Here is a 21,560-nt window from a genome sequence, read left to right on the forward strand (position 1 = left end):
AGATATGGCTGATATGTAACAATTTAACGACATTGTGCTAAAGACATAGGTTGTGGATGTTTGATACCTGAATGATGAAAGTTGACATTTTGGCACCAAAGGCACCTTTATCAGGATGAGTTGAGAATTTTCTTTTTTATTAGATAGATGTCTTTTATGCGGGCAATATATGAAAAACACAATGTTTTAGTATGGAAAGCCTAAATATAGTACATTATAGTATGTGCTTGCGTGTGCATCAGGGCACTCACTGCAATCCAGAAAGGACAAAAGCCACACTGTATTTGATATGATACAAATAATGATGCAGGGCTACTAAAACGGTAACTCCTAAATAATTGAGTCCCAAATGATGGGGAAAAAAAGTCCTTAAACAGGTTTGTATGGCCATCCACCTGTGAATTCCAGATATCCCAGACTTCTTTTCAACGGATCACCCACGTGTCAGATGCATAACACCCAATGAACCCTATGTGCTCACTTGCTGGGCTGTCCCTTTATCACTAGTCAAGGTCAAATGCACTTTTGCCCCTCTAGGTCTAAACTCCAACTGGCTTCTGGCTCCCAGTAACAATTGCAGGCACGACACACTGACTGGAATCTTTGTTTGACCTCCTCCTCTCCATGTGGCATATGCTCATGCAAAAGGAATAAAACCAAAAGTTCTCTTCATACTTTTTAAAACAATTTAATAAAATCTAAAATGAGACACTCACAAACAAATGCACTCTCAGTACCATGTTCTGCACATAGTATAAAAGTAAGGTCCCCACACCGCCCAATGGTGGCATCAAACGTGCTGACTTGACTTTGCTCCTATACATGTTACACCTCCCAAGGCTATCCCATTAGGACAAGGCCCATTTTAGATTTTATTAAATTGTTTTAAAACCTATGGAGAGCACTATTGGTTTTATTCCTTTTGCATGAGCATATGTCACATGGATAGGAGGCGGCAAAACAGAAGTTGCAGTCCATGTGTCGGTGCTGCGATTGTTACTAGGAGCCAGTTGGAGTATAGTCCTAGAGGGGCAAAAATGCATTTGACCTTAACTAGTGATTAACCCCTTAGCGCCGACGGAACGCAAATATGCGGCCTTGGCTTCAGGGGGTTGTACCGGGGTGATTCCTGCAGCTAGAGGCATCACTCCAGGACCATTGTTTAGACCCGACGGTCGGCTTACTTGTAATGACACCTGATGTGGATGTATACGGTGTTCAAACAACACATTTGAGGTATTGCCGTGATCATTAGAGGAAGAGCAATAATTCTAGCACAAGACCTCCTCTGTAACTCTAAAAAGGTAACCGTTAAAATTTTTTAAAGCGTCACCTATAGAGAATTTAAGTACAAAAGTTTGTTGCCATTCCATGACTGTGTGCAATTTTAAAGCATGACATGTTAGGTATCTATTTACTCAGTGTAACATCATCTTTCACATTATACAAAGAAATTGGGCTAACTTTTTTTTCAAAAAAACAGTATTTCTTTCTTTCTTATTTCTTCTCCAAAAATTGCATTTGAAAGACCACTGGGCAAATACCGTGTGACATAATATATTGTAATGATCACCATTTTATTCTCTAGAGTCTCTGCTAAAATATATATACACAATGTTTGGGGGTTCTAAGTAATTTTCTAGCAAAAAATACTAATTTAAATTGTAAGCAACATATGACAATAAAAGGCGTAGGCTCCAAAGGGTTAAGGTCCATCCCAGGAGGTGAGCTCATATGATTCACTGAGTGTTTTGCGTGTGACACATGGATGATCCGTACAAGAGAAGTCTGGGATATCTGAAATTCACTGGTGGTTGGCCCCACACACATTAAGAGCTTTTGTTTTATTATTTGGGACTCCTTTATTTAACCACTTAAGGACTGGAATGTTTTACCCCCTTAATGACCAGGCCATTTTTTTTTTGCAATTTGGCACTGCGTGACTTTAACTGGTAATTGAGCAGTCATGCAATGCTGTACCCAAACAAAATTTATGTCTGCTTTTTTTCCACAAATAGAGCTTTCTTTTTTGGTATTTAATCACCTCTGCAGTTTTTATTTTTTTGCGATGTAAACTATGTATGTATGTCGGGGGCATACAATGCGATTAGAGGAGAAGCGTTTTAACCTCAGGCAACGTGGGGGGTTCTTTACTGTTAGGGCTACAAGATTGTGGAATTCTCTACCACAAGAGGTGGTTTCTGTGGGTAGTATGGTGGCTTTCAAAAGACTATTGGACGTGCATCTCAAGGATCAGAACATTCAGGGGTATGAGAGATGATTACAGCCACACACACCTACACAGGTTGAACTGGATGGACTATTGTCTTTATTCAACCTCACCTACTATGTAACTATGTAAACTAAAAATAGACCAAAAATTTGGAGAGAAAATTACATTTCTCTTTCATTCATTGACAGACACAGTTTCTGATCTTCTAAACATTGGGTTATACTGCCCCCTACAGGAGTAGGACACTGGTCAGGAAAAAAGTCTGGCTTCGCCTATGGGCAGTCCCAAGGGGTATACTCCCTCTCTCTTCTATAGATACTCAGTTTTTTTCTGCCTAGTAAGGAGTATGGACCTAGTTCCTTGCTGGGATCTTTGGTTCTGGCAATTTTTTCTTTTAAGATAGAAATTTTTCTCCTAGTTTTTTCCTGTAGTATCTACAATTGACTGCCGGACTGGGCGAGGGGCTGGATAATCTAGATCACGTGGTCACCCCAGTCTGGCTAACGTTTGTGTAGTCCGGCTGCCATTTTTGTGGTGGTTTGGATCAGACAGTGGTGCAGACTTATTCCGTTAAGGGTAAGGTTCCACCTCTCCCGGTCAAGGTGCATTCTACTCGGGCGCTTAGTGCTTCCTGGGCTTTTTGCCATCAGGCGTCTGTGCTTCAGGTGTGCAAGGCGGCGACCTGGTTGTCTGTTCACACCTTTACCAAAATTTATAAGGTGGATGTGCTGGCATCTGCATATGCCTCCTTTGGCCGCAAGGTTTTGCAGGCTGCGGTTTAGAGGGCCCCTTGGCCTTCCTTGAGGGTGTTTTTCTGTTTGTTTTCAGGTGGACCTCATCTGGTTGTTCTGATGAGTCCTATGTTGCCTGGTCGGCCATGTTCGCCTTGGTGACTGTTTTTTCTCTGTTCTGCTGTTCTCACCCCTCATTTGGGTACTGCTTTGGGACATCCCTACTGATATACATCAGAGGACTGCGTCCGTCAATGAATGATAGAGAGAACTGGATTTTTGACTTACCATAAAATCCTTTTCTCTTAGGTTCATTGACGCACGGAGTACCCGCCCCTCTATATTTTATATAAAACGCATAAAGGCCAGGGACCAGTACTGGGTGGCAATGTACTTAGACCCCCGGTACAAACACAAAATGGCGGAAATGTTACCACAATCACAGAGGGCGGTCAGAATGCAGAACTTCCAGGCCTTGCTGAGGGAAATGCTGCATTCTGCTTTTCCGTGCGCTGGCAGAGGAATTTCCAGTCACAGAGAGACAGTTGTGGGTAGCAATCCAACAGCGCCTGGAAGAAGAGGGCGGTTGGAAGATGTCTTGGTCACTTCAGATATGAGATCCTTCTTTCAGCCGAACCATCGACAGCTGTACTCCGGATCCAGTGTCCTGTCCGAAAGGAAGTTCAGCGCAGCAGGGGGGATCATGACCGATAAGCGCACTCGCCTAGCTCATGACAGTGTAGACTACCTCACATTTATAAAAATGAATGAGGCATGGATCTCTGAGGAATTCAACACATGTGACCAGTATACCAGGTTTCATCGAAATTCCTCATGCCAGGCCACAAATATCCGCCAGACCGCCATCCACCCACAACAATTCCTGGTCCTTGGCTTCGCTACATACAGCGGCATAAATGGCATTTCATGTCCATTGAATGGAAAATTTTTGGGGCAAAGTTCTTTGCTGTCAGCTCAACCCATGTGAGCTAATTTTTGCAGCCTATACAGGCTGACACTTACTTGTGTATACTGTGAACGCCTTCTGTACCTCTAGCCATCATATACTAAGTTCTTTGCTGTCAGTTCAACCCATGTGAGCTAATTTTTGCAGCCTATACAGGCCGACACTTACCGTTCTCTGTACTGTGAATGCTTACTGTACCTCTAGTCATCAAAAATGAAGTTCTTTGCTGTCAGTTCAACCCATGTGAGCTAATTTTTGGAGCCTATAAAGGGCCGCCACTTACTTGTGTATACTGTGAACGCCTACTGTACCTCTAGCCATCATATACTACGTTCTTTGCTGTCAGTTCAACCCATGTGAGCTAATTTTTGGAGCCTATAAAGGGCCGCCACTTACTTGTGTATACTGTGAACGCCTACTGTACCTCTAGCCATCATATACTACATTCTTTGCTGTCAGTTCAACCCATGTGAGCTAATTTTTGGAGCATATAAAGGGCCGCCACTTACTTGTGTATATTGTGAACGCCTACTGTACCTCTAGCCATCATATACTACGTTCTTTGCTGTCAGTTCAACCCATGTGAGCTAATTTTTGCAGCCTATACAGTACAGGCTGACACTTACCGTTCTCTGTACTGTGAATGCCTACTGTACCTCTAGCCATCAAAAACAAAGTTCTTTGCTGTCAGTTCAACCCATGTGAGCTAATTTTTGCAGCCTTTACAGGCTGACACTTACTTGTCTATACTGTGAACGCCTTCTGTACCTCTAGCCATCATATACTAAGTTCTTTGCTGTCAGTTCAACCCATGTGAGCTATTTTTTGTAGCCTATACAGGCCGCCACTTACTTCTGTATACTGTGAATGCCTTCTGTACCTCTAGCCATCATATACTAAGTTCTTTGCTGTCAGTTTAACCACTTGCGTACAGTGCACTTTCACCCCCTTCCTGCCCAGACCGATTTTCAGCTTTCAGCGCTCTCACATTTTGAATGACAATTACTCAGTCATGCAACAAAAAAATTTGTGTTCTTTTCTTCACACAAATAGAGCTTTCTTTTGATGGTATTTAATCACTACTGGGTTTTTTATTTTTTGTGCTATAAATAAAAAAATGACTGAAAATATTGTGAAAAAACACATTTTTCTTTGTTTCTGTAATAAAATTTTGCAAATTCGTAATTTTTCTTCACAAATTTTGGCCAAAATTTATACTGCTACTTATCTTTGGTAAAAATAACCCAAATAAGTGTATATAAGTGTATATTATTTGGTCTTTGTGAAAGTTATAGAGTCCACAAGCTATGGTGCTATTCATTGAAAATTGATCACACTTGATCACACCTGATGTACTGAAGGCCTATCATTTCTTGAGACACTAAAAAGTCAGGAAAGTACAAATACCCCCCAAATGACCTCTTTTTGGAAAGTAGACATTCCAAGGTATTTAATAAGGGGCATGATGAGTTTTTTGAAGTTGCAATTTTTTCCCACAATTCTTTGCAAAATGAAGATTTTTTTTACAAATTGACATATTAACAGGTTATTTCTCTCACACAGCATATGTATACTTGCAACTACACCCCAAAACACATTCTACTACTCCTCCTGAGTATGGCGATACCACATGTGTGAGACTTTTTCACAGCCTGGCCACATACAGAGGCCCAACATCCAAGTAGCACCGTCCGGCATTCTAGGAGCATAAATTACACATATAATTTCCTGACAACCTATCGCATTTTTGAAGGCCCTGGAGCACCAGGACAATGGAAACCCCCATAAAATGACCCCATTTTGGAAAGCAAACACCCCAACGTATCATTTTTGAGGCATAATGAGTCTTTTGAACGTGTCATTTTTTTCCACAAGTTTTTGGAAACTGTGGAAAGAAAATGAAAATGCATTTTTTTTTACACAAAGTTGTCCATTTAAGAAATATTTCCAACACATAGCATGTACATAGCAAAAATTGCACCCCAAAATACATTCTGCTACTCCTCCTGATTATGTCAATACCACATGTGTGAGACTTTTTCACAGCCTGGCCACATACAGAGGCCAAGTAGCCGGACGGGCATTCTAGGAGCACAAATTACACATATAATTTCCTGACAACCTATCGCACTTTTGAAGGCCCTGGAGCACCAGGACAATGGAAACCCCCATAAAATGACCCCATTTTGGAAAGCAACCACATGTGTAACACTTTTACACAGCCTAACCACATACAGAGACCCGACATCCAAGTAGCACTTTACACAAAGTTGTCCATTTATCCACTTTTAAGACTGGGCCTATTTTTGACACTTGGTGTTTTACAAGCTAAAATCATTTTTTTTGCTAGAAAACTACTTAGAAACCCCCAACATTATATATATATATATATTTTTTTAGCAGAGACCCTAGAGAATAAAATGGAGATCATTGCAATATTTTTCATCACACCATATTTGCGCAGCAGTCTTCCAAATGCAATTTTTTTGAAAAATATTTACTTTTTTAATTAAAATATAAGAAAACAGTAAATTTAGCCCAATTTTTTTCCATTATGTGAAAGATAATGTTACGCTGAGTAATTAGATACCCAACATGTCATGCTTCAAAATTGCGCACGCTCACGGAATGGCGCCAAACATTGGTACTTAAAAATCCCCATAGGCAACATTTAATACATTTCTACAGGTTACTAGCTTAGAGTTACAGAGGAGGTCTAGGGCTCAAATTATTGCTTTCGCTCAAACGATCGCGGCGATACCTCACATGTGTGGTTTGAACACCGTTTACATATGTGGGCGGGACTTGCATATGCGTTCGCTTCTGCGCGCGAGCTAACGGGGACAGGGCGCTTTCATTTTTTTTTTCCTATTTATTTTATTTATTATTTTTTATTTTTACACAGTTTTAAAAAAAATTTTTTTGATCATTTTTATTCCTATTACAAGGAATGTAAACATCCCTTGTAATAGAAATAGGCATGACAGGTCCTCTTTATTGTGAGATCTGGGGTCAAAAAGACCTCACACCTCACAACTACACTAAAAAAAGAAAAAATTGTTGAAAAAAAAAAAAAAAAGCGGCCCTTTAAACCAGTTGCTAGGCAATGACTTTTGACGTAGCTCTGGTCCTCCAAGACCATAGAGTCGAGTGAGGGCCATCTTGCCCTCACTCGACTTCCTGTCTCTGAGAATCCGGGACCGGATAGTTTTCCCCGCTGCCGGCGGGTCCGGTAAGCTGGGAAAACGTCTGGGACGCGGCGGGAGGGGGGGGGCACCTCTTCCCCTGCACCATAAGGGTAATTCCGCGGTGAATCCGCCACTGGGACCACCCTTATCTGAAAGCCGACCGCCCGCCGTTTAAAAAAATACCGGGGTTATGGCAGCTATCTGCTGCCATAACCCCAGTATTTAGCTTTTAATGGCCGACGTATATAGTCGTTAAGCGGTCGGTAAGTGGTTGCATGTATATCGCAAAAATTGCACCCCAAAATACATTCTATAAAGGAAAGTGTACAGGAATAGTCCGAGTCCATCTCCAATCCGCTACTATTACCGATTTCAAATTCAGAATCGGATTCGGATACCAATGAGAGCTCCCCGGCGCTCTCATCAGTCATGGAGATGACCTGAAGGCAGTGGCGTAGCGTGGGGGGTGCTGGGGGGGCCAGCCGCACTGGGTGCAAAATCTGGGGGGTGGGGCGTCATTTTGGAGTCTGCTCAGCAATCCTTAGTGTAGGAATCAGGTAGGTCTCTGTAGTGGTCAGTGTAATTGTCAGGTAGGTTTGTGTAGTGGTCAGGTAGGTCAGTGTAGGAATCAGGTAGGTCTGTGTATTGCTCAGGTAGGTCAGTGTAGGAGTCAGTATAGAAATTAGGTAGGTCAGTGTAGTGATCAGGTTGGTTAGTGCAGGAATAAGGTAGGTCAGTGTAGATGTCTGTGTAGTGGTCAGGTAGGTTTGTGTACTGGTCATGTCGGTCTGTGTAGGTGTCAGTATAGTAATCAGGTAGGTCAGTGTAGGAATAAGGTAGGTCTGTTTAGTGATCAGGTAGGTCAGTGTAGGTGTCAGTGTAGTGGTCTAGTAGATTTGTGTAGGGGGCGCAAATTACTTACCTTGCCCCGGGCGCTGACAACCCACGCTACGCCACTGCCTGAAGGGCCTCCTCGCTGCTGTACATCCTTTTTGACATGCTGGCTGTGATGGGCTGTGCGACAGGTGACGGTTGACTGCGGATGATCACTGATGGGTGGCAGGTGAATGATAGGTGGCAGGTGACGGTCACTGATGGGTTGACAGATGACGATGACTGATGGGTTGACAGATGACGATGACTGATGGGTTGACAGGTGACGATGACTGATGGGGTGACAGATGACGATGACTGATGGGGTGACAGATGACGATGACTGATGGGGTGACAGGTGACGATGACTGATGGGGTGACAGGTGACGATGATTGATGGGGTGAGAGATGACGATCACTGATGGGGTGACAGATTACGATCACTGATGGGGTGACAAGTGACGATGATTGATGGGGTGACAGATGACGATCACTGATGGGGTGACAAGTGACGATGATTGATGGGGTGACAGGTGACGATGACTGATGGGGTGACAGGTGACGATGACTGATGGGGTGACAGGTGACGGTGATTGATGGGGTGACAGGTGACGGTGATTGATGGGGTGACAGGTGACGGGCGATGGGTGACGGGCGATGGTGCACTGATGGCAGTCTCTGGTGACCGGTGAACTTTAGGCTATGTTCACATGTGAGCGTAGCGATCGCGGTGCATGACACCCCAAAGAAACTCTTGTACCTTTTTTGGGCGTCATGTGTTGTTTGCGTGATGTTACCGGGATTCGGCAGGCGAAAATCGCGGCAACATCGCACAGCGTTTGGGGTGCTATTGCAAATCACGGGCAACGCACAGGCGCCCCGCGATTTGCAATGATTTCCGGATCGCGGGCAGAATCGCTGTGATTCTGCCCGCGATCGCTACGCTCACATGTGAACGTAGCCTTATGGGTGTCAATTTCTGGGCACTGATGAGGTGACTGTTGGGTGACAGGTGCAATTGGGGGGGGGGGGCTGAGGACTGTGTGGGGACCTTTATTTTTGTGCTTTTACTTTTGCAGGTGTACAGAGCAGTAACTCACTGTTTCTGGCTCTGCTCTCCTCACACTGGAAACTGTATGAGGGGAGAAGAGCTAGTAACAGTGAGTTACTGCTCTGTGTTTACATTTTGTGATCGGCTGTGAATGGATTCACAGCCGATCACATAGTAAACAGTCACTGCCGGTGACTGTTTACTACTGCCGGTGACTAGCTGTGTTCCTATGGAACACAGAGCCACCGACATGACCGCGCTGCGCGTTCCCGATTGCGCATGCGCGGTCATCTTCTGGGCTCCTCTATTGTGATCGGCTGTGTGATTAGATCAAAGCCAATCACGTGGGAAACAGCCATGCCCATTGGCTGTTTCCCCCCTGCTGGTGACGTGCGCCTGCCCTGCCTGAATGTGCCGCCATCATATGACGGCGGCCCAGAACAATGGTCGCACAGCTCCGCCGTCATATGATGGCGGGCGGGCGGCAAGTGGTTAACCCATGTGAGCTAATTTTTGCAGCCTATACAGGCTGACACTTACCGTTCTCTGTACTGTGAAAGCCTACTGTACCTCTAGCCATCAAAAACGAAGTTCTTTGCTGTCAGTTAAACCCATGTGAGCTAATTTTTGGAGTCTATAAAGGGCCGCCACTTACCGTTCTCTGTACTGTGACTGCCTACTGTACCTCTAGCCATCAAAAACAAAGTTCTTTGCTGTCAGTTCAACCCATGTGAGCTAATTTTTGCAGCCTATACAGGCCGACACTTACTTGTGTATACTGTGAACGCCTACTGTACCTCTAGCCATCAAAAACGAAGTTCTTTGCTGTCAGGTAAACGCATGTGGGCTAATTTTTGGGGCCTGGAATGGCCGACACTTCTTTATCCTGTGAATGCCTAATTTTTCAGACTGGAAATGAAAAACAATGGGTCTGTAAAGGTTCCGCCAAATTGTGGAATGGATGCGGACCCATTTTACAGATATGTGAATGGACCCTATATGTATTAGACAATGTATTTACCAGCTGCTGTCAGTTCTGGCTGATTTATGAAAAAAAAATATATTTTTTGCTGTAAAAAAAAAGAAGAAAAAAAAAGATTTAGGGCAACTTTTTCAATTGCAATACTTCTGTTATGACATTGTCCATGTGCTGGGACTATTTGTGCACAGCTAGTACGTGTTTTGTGGCTGCAAATATGACCTAAATGTTTTTAAAGTTCGCCTCCCATTAAAGTCAATGGGGCCCGCCACGAACTCGCGGTTCATGGACTTTTGAGAAAATTTGCGGCTGGCGTTCGCGAACCGCCCCGGCCAATGTTCGTCCATCTCTATTCGTGAAGTGCTAAAATGGCAGGGTTGCCCCCTCTTGAACAGTAGACACCCCAAGGAATTTCCTTAGAGGCATGTTGAGCTCATTGAATATTTAATTTATTTGTTTGGGTTTATAAAGTGACAAAAAAAAAAAGGAAATCTTTTTTTTTTTCCCTCTTTCGTTCATTGATGGACACAGCTCCAGATCTTCTTGACCCTTGGGTTTATGCTGCCCCCTACAGGAGTAGGACACTAGGCTGAAAAAAGTCTGACTACACCTATAGGGCAGTCCCGGAGGGGGTATACTCCTACTTCCTGCTATAGGTCAGTTGTTGTCTGCCCAGTGAGGAGTAAGGACCTAGTTCTTTGCTGGTATCTCTGGTCCTAGCATTTTTCATTTTATAACTGAATTTTTTTTTAAATTTTCTTTTTATGATTTTCTGTTCCTGTGTAAACTACAATCAACTGCCAGGACTGGATATCCTAGATCCTTACGGTCTTACCAGTCTGGCGAGCAAGCATGACCTGACCTAGTGGGGTCCCCCCTTACTGTCCAAGTGTACCTGGTGGTCCCAGGAGCCCCATGTAGCCGCCATTTTGCCGTGGATCACTACTGTATAGTCGGCTTCCATGTTTGTGTAGTCTGGCTGCCATTTTCTTGCAGTTTCCCATTGCTATCACACGGCAGGCATTTTTTTTTTAAGCCTATGGAGTGGTGAATCAGCGGTGGGTCTCTACTGACAGTTCCTGAACTTCCTCTTTCTCTTTGATTGCCGCACGGCGTGCAGCCTGGCCCTCCTCTCTGAGGAGGGGATGGTGAGTCCCTGTGGGTGCTAAACTGGTCCCTCTTTCTGCGATAGCCATAATTGGTGCACTGGGACACTGGTGCAGCGGTTGGGGAAACTTTTAACAGCAATTTTTACACTTCTTGCTGGCAGCCCCCAGGTTAACCCATGGAGTCCCTGGAGCACGTGTCACCACCTGACCCCCTCTCAGAGGCTGCGGGGCCAATGGTATCCCAGTCCACCTTGTGTGCTATGACACAGCGGTCCTGCAATCACTGGTGTCCAAAGTAGATATGGCCCTCCAAAATAGGACGAGCAAAAAGCATCCTCCGCCTTCACCTGCATCCTATGTCTCCTCAGATTATGAGGTTGATTTGGCCGCCGTGGACGCGAGTCACCCTACTGGGTCTGCGTCCACACACCCTGAGTGCTCTGATAGTGAGGATGATTCTTCTTTCACTACAGCCGCGCATGAAAAAGCGCTAGTGGATGCGCTGATTGTATCAGTGCGGGAAACTTTGAAATTGGAGGACACAGCTACTGCTGTGTCGGCTTCTCGGGTGCAATTTGGTACTCGCAGAGCCTCCAAAGCGGCAAAGGTGTTTCCCTTTCCCGCCTATTTCGATAACATTGTCGCGAGTTAGTGGGGTTACCCCAAACGCACTGTCGGGGTCCCTAAGTGCTTCGATAGAAGGTATCCTTTTGAAGAGTTTCTGTTAGAAAAAAAACTGACAGTACCACCTGTGGTGGATTCGCAGGTTTCCAGCCTTCTCCCGGTGGAGGCCTCTCCATCCTTTGAGAACCCTTTTTACAAGAGAGCTGAATCTCTGGTCCGATACCTTTTTGCCTTGGCCGGTTCCATTCTGTGGCCGTTTTTATTGCCATACCCTTGATTTCCAAGACCTTAACAGAATGGGCTTATCTTCTGAGCCAGGATTTGGAAGGGGGACAGTCCCTTCCTGATCTGGCGGAGCTGGCAGACCAGTTGGTCCAGGGGTTGCAGTATATATGTGATGCCTCTCTGGATGTGATCCCCTTAGCCCGCAGGGTGTCCGTGACAGCGGTGACTCTTCGCTGCATGATATGGCTGAAATACTGGTCTACAGACCAGGCTTCCAAGAAAGTATTGAATGATCTCCCTTTTGTAGGAGACCGCTTGTTTGGAGCTTCCATGGAAGAGATCATTAAGGGTCTTACTGGAGATAAGCATACTCTGCTTCCACAGACTACCAGGAGCAAAGAGTCTCGTCGCAAACGTGGCCCTTCTTCTTGGCCCATAAGTGGTCCTTTCATCCTTTGGGATCTAAGGACCAGGGATCAAAATCCGCCTGTGACCCCGCGGGGGGGGGGGGGGGGGGGTTAGTTGGTAAGTTGGTAAGTTAAAAACGGGTTACTCCGGGACCGCAGACAAGCCTTCTTTTGCCTGAAGGGCCGTCCTCATCCGTATCTGGGGTGGGGGGGATGTCTTGACTTCATTCTAGATCCATGGACCTCCTTGATTCAAGACACATGGGTCCACGAGTTGATTTGGTCCTGTTACAAGATCAAGGTTCGGTCAAGGTTCTTCCCTTCCAACCTGCGTTTTTCCCCAGATCGCCTACGAGGTCTTCTTGGGGTGGTACAGGATCTGCTTTCACAGGGGATCATTGTACCGGTTCTAGAATCGGAATGCTTTCAGGGGTTTTATTCAAACCTATTTACTGTTCCCAGGAAGGAAGGCAAGGTCCGTCCAGTTCTGGACCTCAAGGCCTTGAATCGCTTTGTGCGGGTTCAGAAATTTAGAATGGAGTCCATTCGCACGGTAGTGGCATCCCTTCATCAAGGGAATTTCCTGGCCTTTATTGATATCAAGGACACTTACCTTCATATCCCAATATATGTCAGGCATCAGCATTTCCTTTGCTTTGCTGTGGGCAAGGAGCTCTATCAATTCGTGGCGTTACCTTTTGGTCTTGCCTCAGCTCCTCAGATGTTCACAAAAGTTTTGGCCCTGGTGTTAGCATTGCTAAGGCAGAAGAGGATTGTGGTACTGGGGTACTTGGATGACCTCCTTCTGTAGGCAGAGTCTTAAAAGGCCTTTAAGGACAGTCTGGACTTTTCGGTGTGAACTCTGCAAGAGTTCGGCTGGAAACTGAATTTCCTAAAATCTGTTCTGGTCCCGTCCACCAAGCTTGACTTTCTGGGCCTGACCCTGGACACAGCCCCAGCCCGGGTGTTTCTTCCACAGGTGAAACTCCAGAAATTGCAGGATGTGATATGGCTCATGTTGTCCAGCCGGCGGTCATCTCTCAGAACTTGTATGCAAGTGCTGGGCTTGATGGTCTCCACCTTTTGAGACAATTCAGTTTGCTCAGTTCCATACCAGATCTCTGCAAACGGAGATTCTTGCCAAATGGAACAAGAATCCACTGTCTCTAGACAATCTGATCCCATTGAGCCAGGAAGCCAGGGTACCAGGGGATCCTTGATCTGGTGGCTCCGCTCTCTGGCGATTCGACAGGAAAAAATACTTTCTTCTCCTGTACTAGATGGTGATCACCACGGATGCCAGCCTGTCCGGATGGGGAGAGGTGTCTTGGGCACGGATTTTGCTCAGGGGTTTCGACTCGGAAGGAGTCCAGCCTGCCGATCAATATCCTGGAAATTCAGGCGATCAGGCTTTTTCTGAACCAATGGACGGTTGTTCTGCAGGGGTGCCTGGTAAGGATTCAATTGGACAATGCCATGGCTTTGGCATATGTTAATCAAGGGGGCACCAAAAGTGTCCTAGTGGCCTGGGAAGTAGCCGGCATTCTAAGGTGGGCAGAACGGTTTAATCCAGCCATCTCTGCTGTGAATATTCCAGGGGTAGAAAATTGGCAGGCGGACTAACTCAGCCGGGAGACGTTGGATCAGGGAGAATGGTCTCTCCACCAGGAGGTGTTTCATCAACTGTGTGTCTGTCGGGGGACTCCCGATGTTGACCTGTTGGCCTCTCATCTCAACAGGAAGATGCAGAGGTTCGTAGCAAGGTCTCGGGATCCTCTGGCTAATGCCACAGACGCTTTGGTGGCTCCTTGGGGCCAGTGTTGTCTGATCTGTACAGATCTTCTGTGAAAAACAGCTCATAAAAACCAAGGGGAGTAAAATCAGCTGTTTCCACCTGTATTCTGGGTTTGCCAGTGAATGGGGGAAGTACGGGAGTGGTGGGCTCCCAATCAGGAAGGAAACTATGGGCTCTTATGGGTCTGTCTTCAAATTCTTGGTGGCTGCGGGACACTAATTGTGCTAGTCACTGCACCAGCTTGAACTGCACTTATTGGACTCGCCACATCCCCAAGTGTTACTGCAGTGCTGGTTTGACTATGACCAGGATGTACTAGGCCGCTAATGCTTGCCAGTTCACCAGAAGTTTGAGCGGCACTAGTACCGACACTCTGCTGCATACGAGAACCCTGCAATTGTTGCACCTCAGCAGCGGAAGAACAGGGTCGGGTACACCTGACCTTTAGCAGGAACCACTTCTCTGTAGAAAGAGCTATCTGTCAGAGTGGCGCTGCTCTCTACAGGTTCCAATACTGAGCCTGATTCTGGCAGTGAGGCTTCCCCATCGCTCTCATCTGTCATGTTCAGCATCGTGTAGACCTCTTCACTAGTGTACTTCTGTTTGGACATTTTGGCCAATAAATTTATAGGTACCTAGTGTGAATTACAGGTAAATATGGACCTGGTTGTCAAGGACTGTTTGAACTGCTACCAAAAAATGTAACTGCAAGTGCTAGCAGAGATCAGGCCTGACTTTGCTAATGCTGCAGTTTAGTGTGCTGTGTATTGAAAGTGACAGTATTCTGCTGATACTGTACTTCTTGGGGGCTGGGCAGAGGGGCGAAACGCAGGTGTTGGCAGGTGTCTGGTCTGATCCTGCTAACCCTGCGTTTTGGAAACACTAAATTATACTATTGGGGACACTAGTATAGTTCTGATCTGATCAAAGATATTGATTCCTTCAGACACTAATACTAGTAATGGAGGTGTTTAGTGTGTGTGTCACTGGCAATCATTTATTTATTACTAAATATGTCCTATATTGATGTTAACTAACGTTAATGCTAAGTGACGTCGCCTGTGACACTAATACAGTGATCAGAAAAAAAATCTGTACACTATAATAATGACACCGCAACATGGCAGTGAAGGGGTTACCTGGGGGTGATCAGGGGGTTAAATCTTTTTTAGGTGATATATGGCGGGTTCCCTAAACCTATCTGGGACTGCCGCTAAACTACCACTACCTGCCGCTCACACTAACTGGCGTCACAAGTGACACTAATACAGTGATCAGTAAATTAGCTGTACACTGTATATAGTGACACTGTAACAGGGAGTGAAAGGATTAACTGGGGGATGATCAGGGGGTTAAAGATGAGCCTTTGTGTACTGGTGTCAGTGTAGTGCTTGTGTACTCACTGTTGATGCTCTCTCCTCTCACGCTGGAACTGAAAAGGGCTCCAGGAGAGGAGATTGCGTCATTTCCTGTGCCTGTATTTACATTACACAGGCACAGGACATTCTACCATTGGTCAGGACCGATCAATGATTTTTGGCCTGGACCTGATGACTGATTTTTAGCCTTGACCTGATGACTGACCGGTTCTGATCCGAATCAGCACATCGCGGGGACGGTGGGCACCTGCACCCCTTACCCCCATGTGCGATCGACGTACAGTTCGTGCAGTCGAGCCACCTTTCCACAGCAAAACTGCGGTGGTACAGTTACGTCTATTCATACAGCCGAGCCACCTTGCCACAGTAAAACTGCGATGGGTGGTCGGCAACAGGTTGAGATGCTGTTTTAGTTGTGCTGCATCATTATTTGTATCAGATCTTAGAGGGGTGGAGTGAAAATGCCTAACAGTGCTAAGCAGCAACTAAGAATTCACAGATTTGTGAGCCCATTGATTTACTTGTGATTAATGTACATTAAGTTTATACCGTGTTTCCCCGAAAATAAGACAGGGTCTTATATTAATTTTGGCTACAAAAAACACACTAGGGCTTATTTTCAGGGAATGTCTTATCTATGTCCTCTGTCTTCTCTTCCCCTCTCTACCTGTCAGCTTGGGAGTCATCATGTTGACATCTTTAATCTCAAAAATAAACCTTAGTTAAAAAGTCATTGTAAAAATATGTAATCTGTTTTGTAAAAAGATTATCAGGAAGTGCCGCCATGGCTAACAGAGGATAGACTTAGAGCTAAACTAGAGAAACTTAACATAAATAAATCCCCGGGACCGGATGGCTTGCACCCAAGGGTTCTTAATGAGCTCAGCCAGGTGATTGCCAGACCATTATTCTTGATCTTTAAGGATAGTCTACAGACGGGAATGGTGCCAGCTGATTGGAAAAAAGCCAACGTGGTACCAATATTTAAAAAGGGGCCGAGATCTATCCTGGGTAACTATAGGCCGGTCAGCCTAACATCAGTAGTCTGCAAAATTTTGGAGGGGATGATAAGGGACCACATGCAAGACTTTATTAATGAAAACGGTATTATAAGTAGTAATCAGCATGGATTCATGAAAAATCGTTCGTGCCAAACCAATCTATTAACCTTCTACGATGAAGTGAGCTGCCACCTAGATAAAGGTAAGCCGGTGGATGTGGTTTATCTGGACTTTGCAAAGGCCTTTGACACCGTTCCCCACAAACGCTTACTGTACAAACTAAGGAAGGTAGGTATGGACCATAAGGTGAGTACCTGGATAGAGAACTGGCTCCAGGGGAGAGTACAGAGGGTGGTGATTAATGGGGAGTACTCGGATTGGGTGGGTGTGGAAAGTGGGGTCCCCCAGGGTTCTGTCCTGGGACCAATCCTGTTTAATTTATTCATAAATTATCTAGAGGAGGGGATATCTAGTACAATCTCAGTATTTGCAGATGATACTAAATTAGGCATGCCAATATCTTCTATGCAGGATGTGGAAATCTTGCAAGCAGACCTGAACAAAATAACGGGGTGGGCAACTACATGGCAGATGAGGTTTAATGTAGAAAAATGTAAAGTAATGCACTTGGGGGCCAGAAACCAGAAAGCAAGCTACTCACTAGGGGGGGAACCTCTGGGTGAGTCTAGGATGGAAAGGGACCTGGGGGTACTGGTAGACAACAGGCTTGGCAGTGGCATGCAATGCCAAGCCGCCGCAAGCAAAGCCAACAGAATACTGGGTTGTATAAAAAAGGGGATTCACTCCAGAAATAAAGAGATTATTCTTCCACTCTACAAGACTCTGGTCCAGCCACATCTAGAGTATGCTGTCCAGTTCTGGGCACCGGTCCTCAGGAAGGATGTGCTGGAACTGGAGAAAGTCCAGAGAAGGGCAACAAAAATAATTAGGGGAATGGAGTACATCAGCTATGAGGAAAGACTACAAGCACTGAACCTATTCTCTCTGGAGAAGAGACGATTGAGGGGGGATATGATATCAATGTACAAATACTGTACTGGCGACCCTAGCATAAGGAACAAACTATTCAGAGAAAGGAGATACAATAAGACACGTGGCCACTCACTAAAACTTGAGGAAAGGCGGTTTAACCTTAAAGTGCGTAAGGGGTTCTTCACTGTAAGAGCGGTAAGGATGTGGAATTCTCTTCCACAAGCAGTCGTATCAGCGGGGAGCATTGATAGTTTCAAAAAACTATTGGATGGACACCTTAAAGACCACAACATACATACGTACGTATACAATGTACGGTTAAAAGCAAACACACACACACATCATAGGTTGAACTGGATGGACTTATGTCTTTTTTCAACCTCACTAACTATGTAACTATGTAACTATTATATAATGTGCAGTGTGTCTCCTTTTGTAGCTTTATTGTCAAAAATACCATATTTACAGCGCTTCTGGGCACTTCTTCCCCACTCTGAGCACTGCCGATGGAAGGACCGAGATCCCCACTGACGTCAGCCCTGCTCCAAGCACTGCAGAGGGAGGGGATGCTGACATCATCTGGGAAGAGAGGAGATGAGGGAGAGGTCGCTGACGTCACCTGGGAGGAGAGGAGGAGATCTCTGGGGGGGTCGCGTGAGCGCCCAGCAGCGCTGTAAATAAGGTATTTTCGACAATAAAGTTAGAAAAGGAGACACACTGCACATTATATAATATTTTTACAAAACGGATTAAATACATTTACAAGGACTGTACTAGGGCTTATTTTCAGGGTAGGCCTTTTATTGCAGCCCTCCCCGAAAATCACGTTAGGCCTTTTTTTTGGGTTGGGTCTTATTTTGGGGAACAGGGTATGTCACAGATAGTTTATGGTATTTTTTTCTTAATAGTGACTGCGCTGATTGATTTTCACTTTCCACATACTGTATCTGATGCCAATCCATATAAAACCTAAATGCAGTAAATGAAAGGCATCACACAACAGACAAGTAATTTTCAATGTTTTTGTGCCCAAACAATAACATTTTCTAGTTTTACCATCTGCTGATTCCAACTCCCACTTGGCATTATTGCATTTTTTATGGTTTCTAGATTAAAGTCTAAATCTGCACATTTCTTAGAATAGCGTGTTGAGGCTTCAAGCAATTCCATTTTCCTGAAAGCATAAGAATGAATTAGTATATTGTATACAGTAGTATGAGATAAAGAGTCTTCCATGCAACCTATACACTAATGCAGGGATCCTCATACTACGGCCCTCCAGCTGTTGTGGAACTACACATCCCATAAGGCATTGTAAAACTCTGACATTCACAGACATGACTAGGCATGATGGGAATTGTAGTTCCTGAACAACTGTAGAGCCATAGTTTGAAGACCCCTGCACTAATGTTTTAAAGATTAAGGTGGAACTAAACTCTTCCTGAATTACAACACCCCCATCCCACTTCTGCGTTGCTATTTTTAAGAACCAGCCTGTGTGCAGCTGGTTTCCTCCCTGGCATTTGGGAACTGGAAGAGACCAGCGGCGCATCTGCCAATGCACGCAAATGCCATCAGCTACTGGTGGATGGGCAATATTGTGCATTTGTGTAAGAGGGAGGGACAGAATAAAAAATGTTGTTTTGAGTTTAGTTTTGCCTTAGGAGCTAGAAAGGTATACCATGGGCAACAATTTAGATTTTAGGGCTAAGTTATACATTAAGCCCTGAGCAATTTAGTCTGAGCATATGAGGTGCCTACCCTTTGTGAAAATCAACTGTCAAAATGTCTGGTAGATCTAAAGATCTAGTCACGTGAAGTTATATGCAAATCCACCCAATGGCCCTACACAGTGAAAGGCAAACTCATTAACCACTAGGAAGACTTGGGAGCCCAGGTCAAACTCAGTCGGACATATTTTGCCCAGAGTTGCCTAGGTTTGTAAGGATTTATTTTACCATGTGGTGGTAACATTATCTTCACTTAAAGCATATCTATGGTCAAGATGTAAAATGTACAGTGCTGATGTTATAGAATAAAAGTTTGTGCCATGACCATAGATTTCCATAAAACAGGCTGAGCAGCCTTCCTAATGCTGGCCATACACTAATTAAATTTTGGACAGTTCCTACTGATAAGGGTGAAATTTATTTCTCACTAAAAGTCCATTTTTCAATTGTCTTTTGTCAAAGAAGCAAGGCAGAATATTCTGCAGATCCATCGCTGTGCTCTGTTTGGTGTGGATGGGAGAATCAAGTGATTTCTCTTGTTCAATCCATGGTGCTGACTTAGAGAAATCTTCATGAAGGACAGCCTAGCTTCTCTGGATGTACCAGGGTTGACTATTTTGGAGGAAGAGTTCAGCCCTGTACACACGGACCCAATGTTGGGCGACATCGGCCGGTTGAAAAAAAAACTGGCCAACATTCGGACCGTGTGTAAAGCAGCTGGTCCGACAAAAGCCAGCTTCTGTCAGACAAGCATGCTGGAAGTCAGCCAGATTGGATTTTTTTGGACAATCACTAACTCTCCTATCCACTACCCCACCTTTCTCAAGATAAGCCATCTCCAAGGCTATTTACACTTGCTCCCCCTTCCCCATAGAAATATACTTTCGACTCATCTAAACATAAAGTTTATGAGACACTCTCTTTACTGTGAAATTGTTCCTTTGAATGAAAAATTTCCTAGCTATGATTTGTTGTGAACAGTAACTTTATGGTACACATCCATGAAAGATCTTATATTTAACTGTATTTGTGCAGTGTGAAGTTGATGGTCTTGTCCTATTCAAATTTCACTATAACCTAATTTGTATGTTATTTTAGCAATCCTAGATGGTTTGGATGTGCTGCACAGGAAAACGTTTCAGGAAAGACTATACCATAGGCATTTGCAGGGGGTGTGCCAGGTGTGCCTGGGCACATCCTTATCACTACGTGCGGTGCTGATTCTGCCTCCAGTGCTGCTGGCTTCCCTCCTCTCCCCCCCCCCAGCTGCTGCAGGGGATGTTTCAAAATGGAGAACGGGGTAAGGGGCTAGTAAATGTCATTTACCGGCCCCTTCCTTTTCTAAATGAACACAGTGTACACACTCACTCACTGTGTTCATTCATAAACTGTGTTTACTATGCTTCAGTTTGTGAATAAACAGGAAGTCGCTCAGCACAGATCACTTCCTATTCATTGACTGTCCAGTGCAGCTAAGGTTGCAGAGAAAAGGCATTAGTGTTTGAGCTTTGAGGTGCACACCCTAATACAATAGGCTGTGCACACCTATGCTGACAGGAACCACCTAGAGGCAGGTCATCTCTGCATTTTCTATCTCAAGGCCATGCTTTACAGTCATGAATTCTAGAAAATTTCTCCTCTGAGTGGGATTTTACGGGCAATGAAAACAAACAAATATTATAAAATTGATCAAATTTTATTAAACATAATTACAAAGAACATGTATTAAAAAGTGATAGAGTCAAAAGGCTCCTAATATAACAATTGTTACAACAAATAACATGATACAGCAGACCACAAGTGGATGGAAGATTCATGCTTTACAGTCATAGCACATGGGGATTGGGGCATGGCTGATGAAACCTTTCTTTTCTTCCTCCTCCCAAGCATAGAGCAGTCAATTGTCTGTAAATGCTGCTAATATGTCCTTTTCCTTCCCCTCTTTAACTGTATTATAGATTCTGTGAATTAAAAATGATCTATGAATAGATGAGGTAGATCATTCATCTGCCCGTTGTCCATTCATAAATTGATTTTCATTCATGGAAGCTACGAATGGAGGATGGTGGAAGGGGGGCATAATTGGCAATCTTGACAAGTGCATACGACCGGTTCCTTTTGGCTTGTTTTAACCCCCATGATAATAGAAGATTACAGCTGTGGGGGTGGAGGGATTCGGATTTCACCTTTTTTTTTTACATTTTTTGACTAAACTTAGCCTTCAACCTGTGCTAAATAAAATACAGAAGCTGCCATTAATGACTTCCTCCTGAAA

This window comes from Pelophylax lessonae (assembly GCF_965119305.1).
Source record: "Pelophylax lessonae genome assembly, chromosome: 9".
In the NCBI taxonomy this organism is placed as follows: domain Eukaryota; kingdom Metazoa; phylum Chordata; class Amphibia; order Anura; family Ranidae; genus Pelophylax; species Pelophylax lessonae.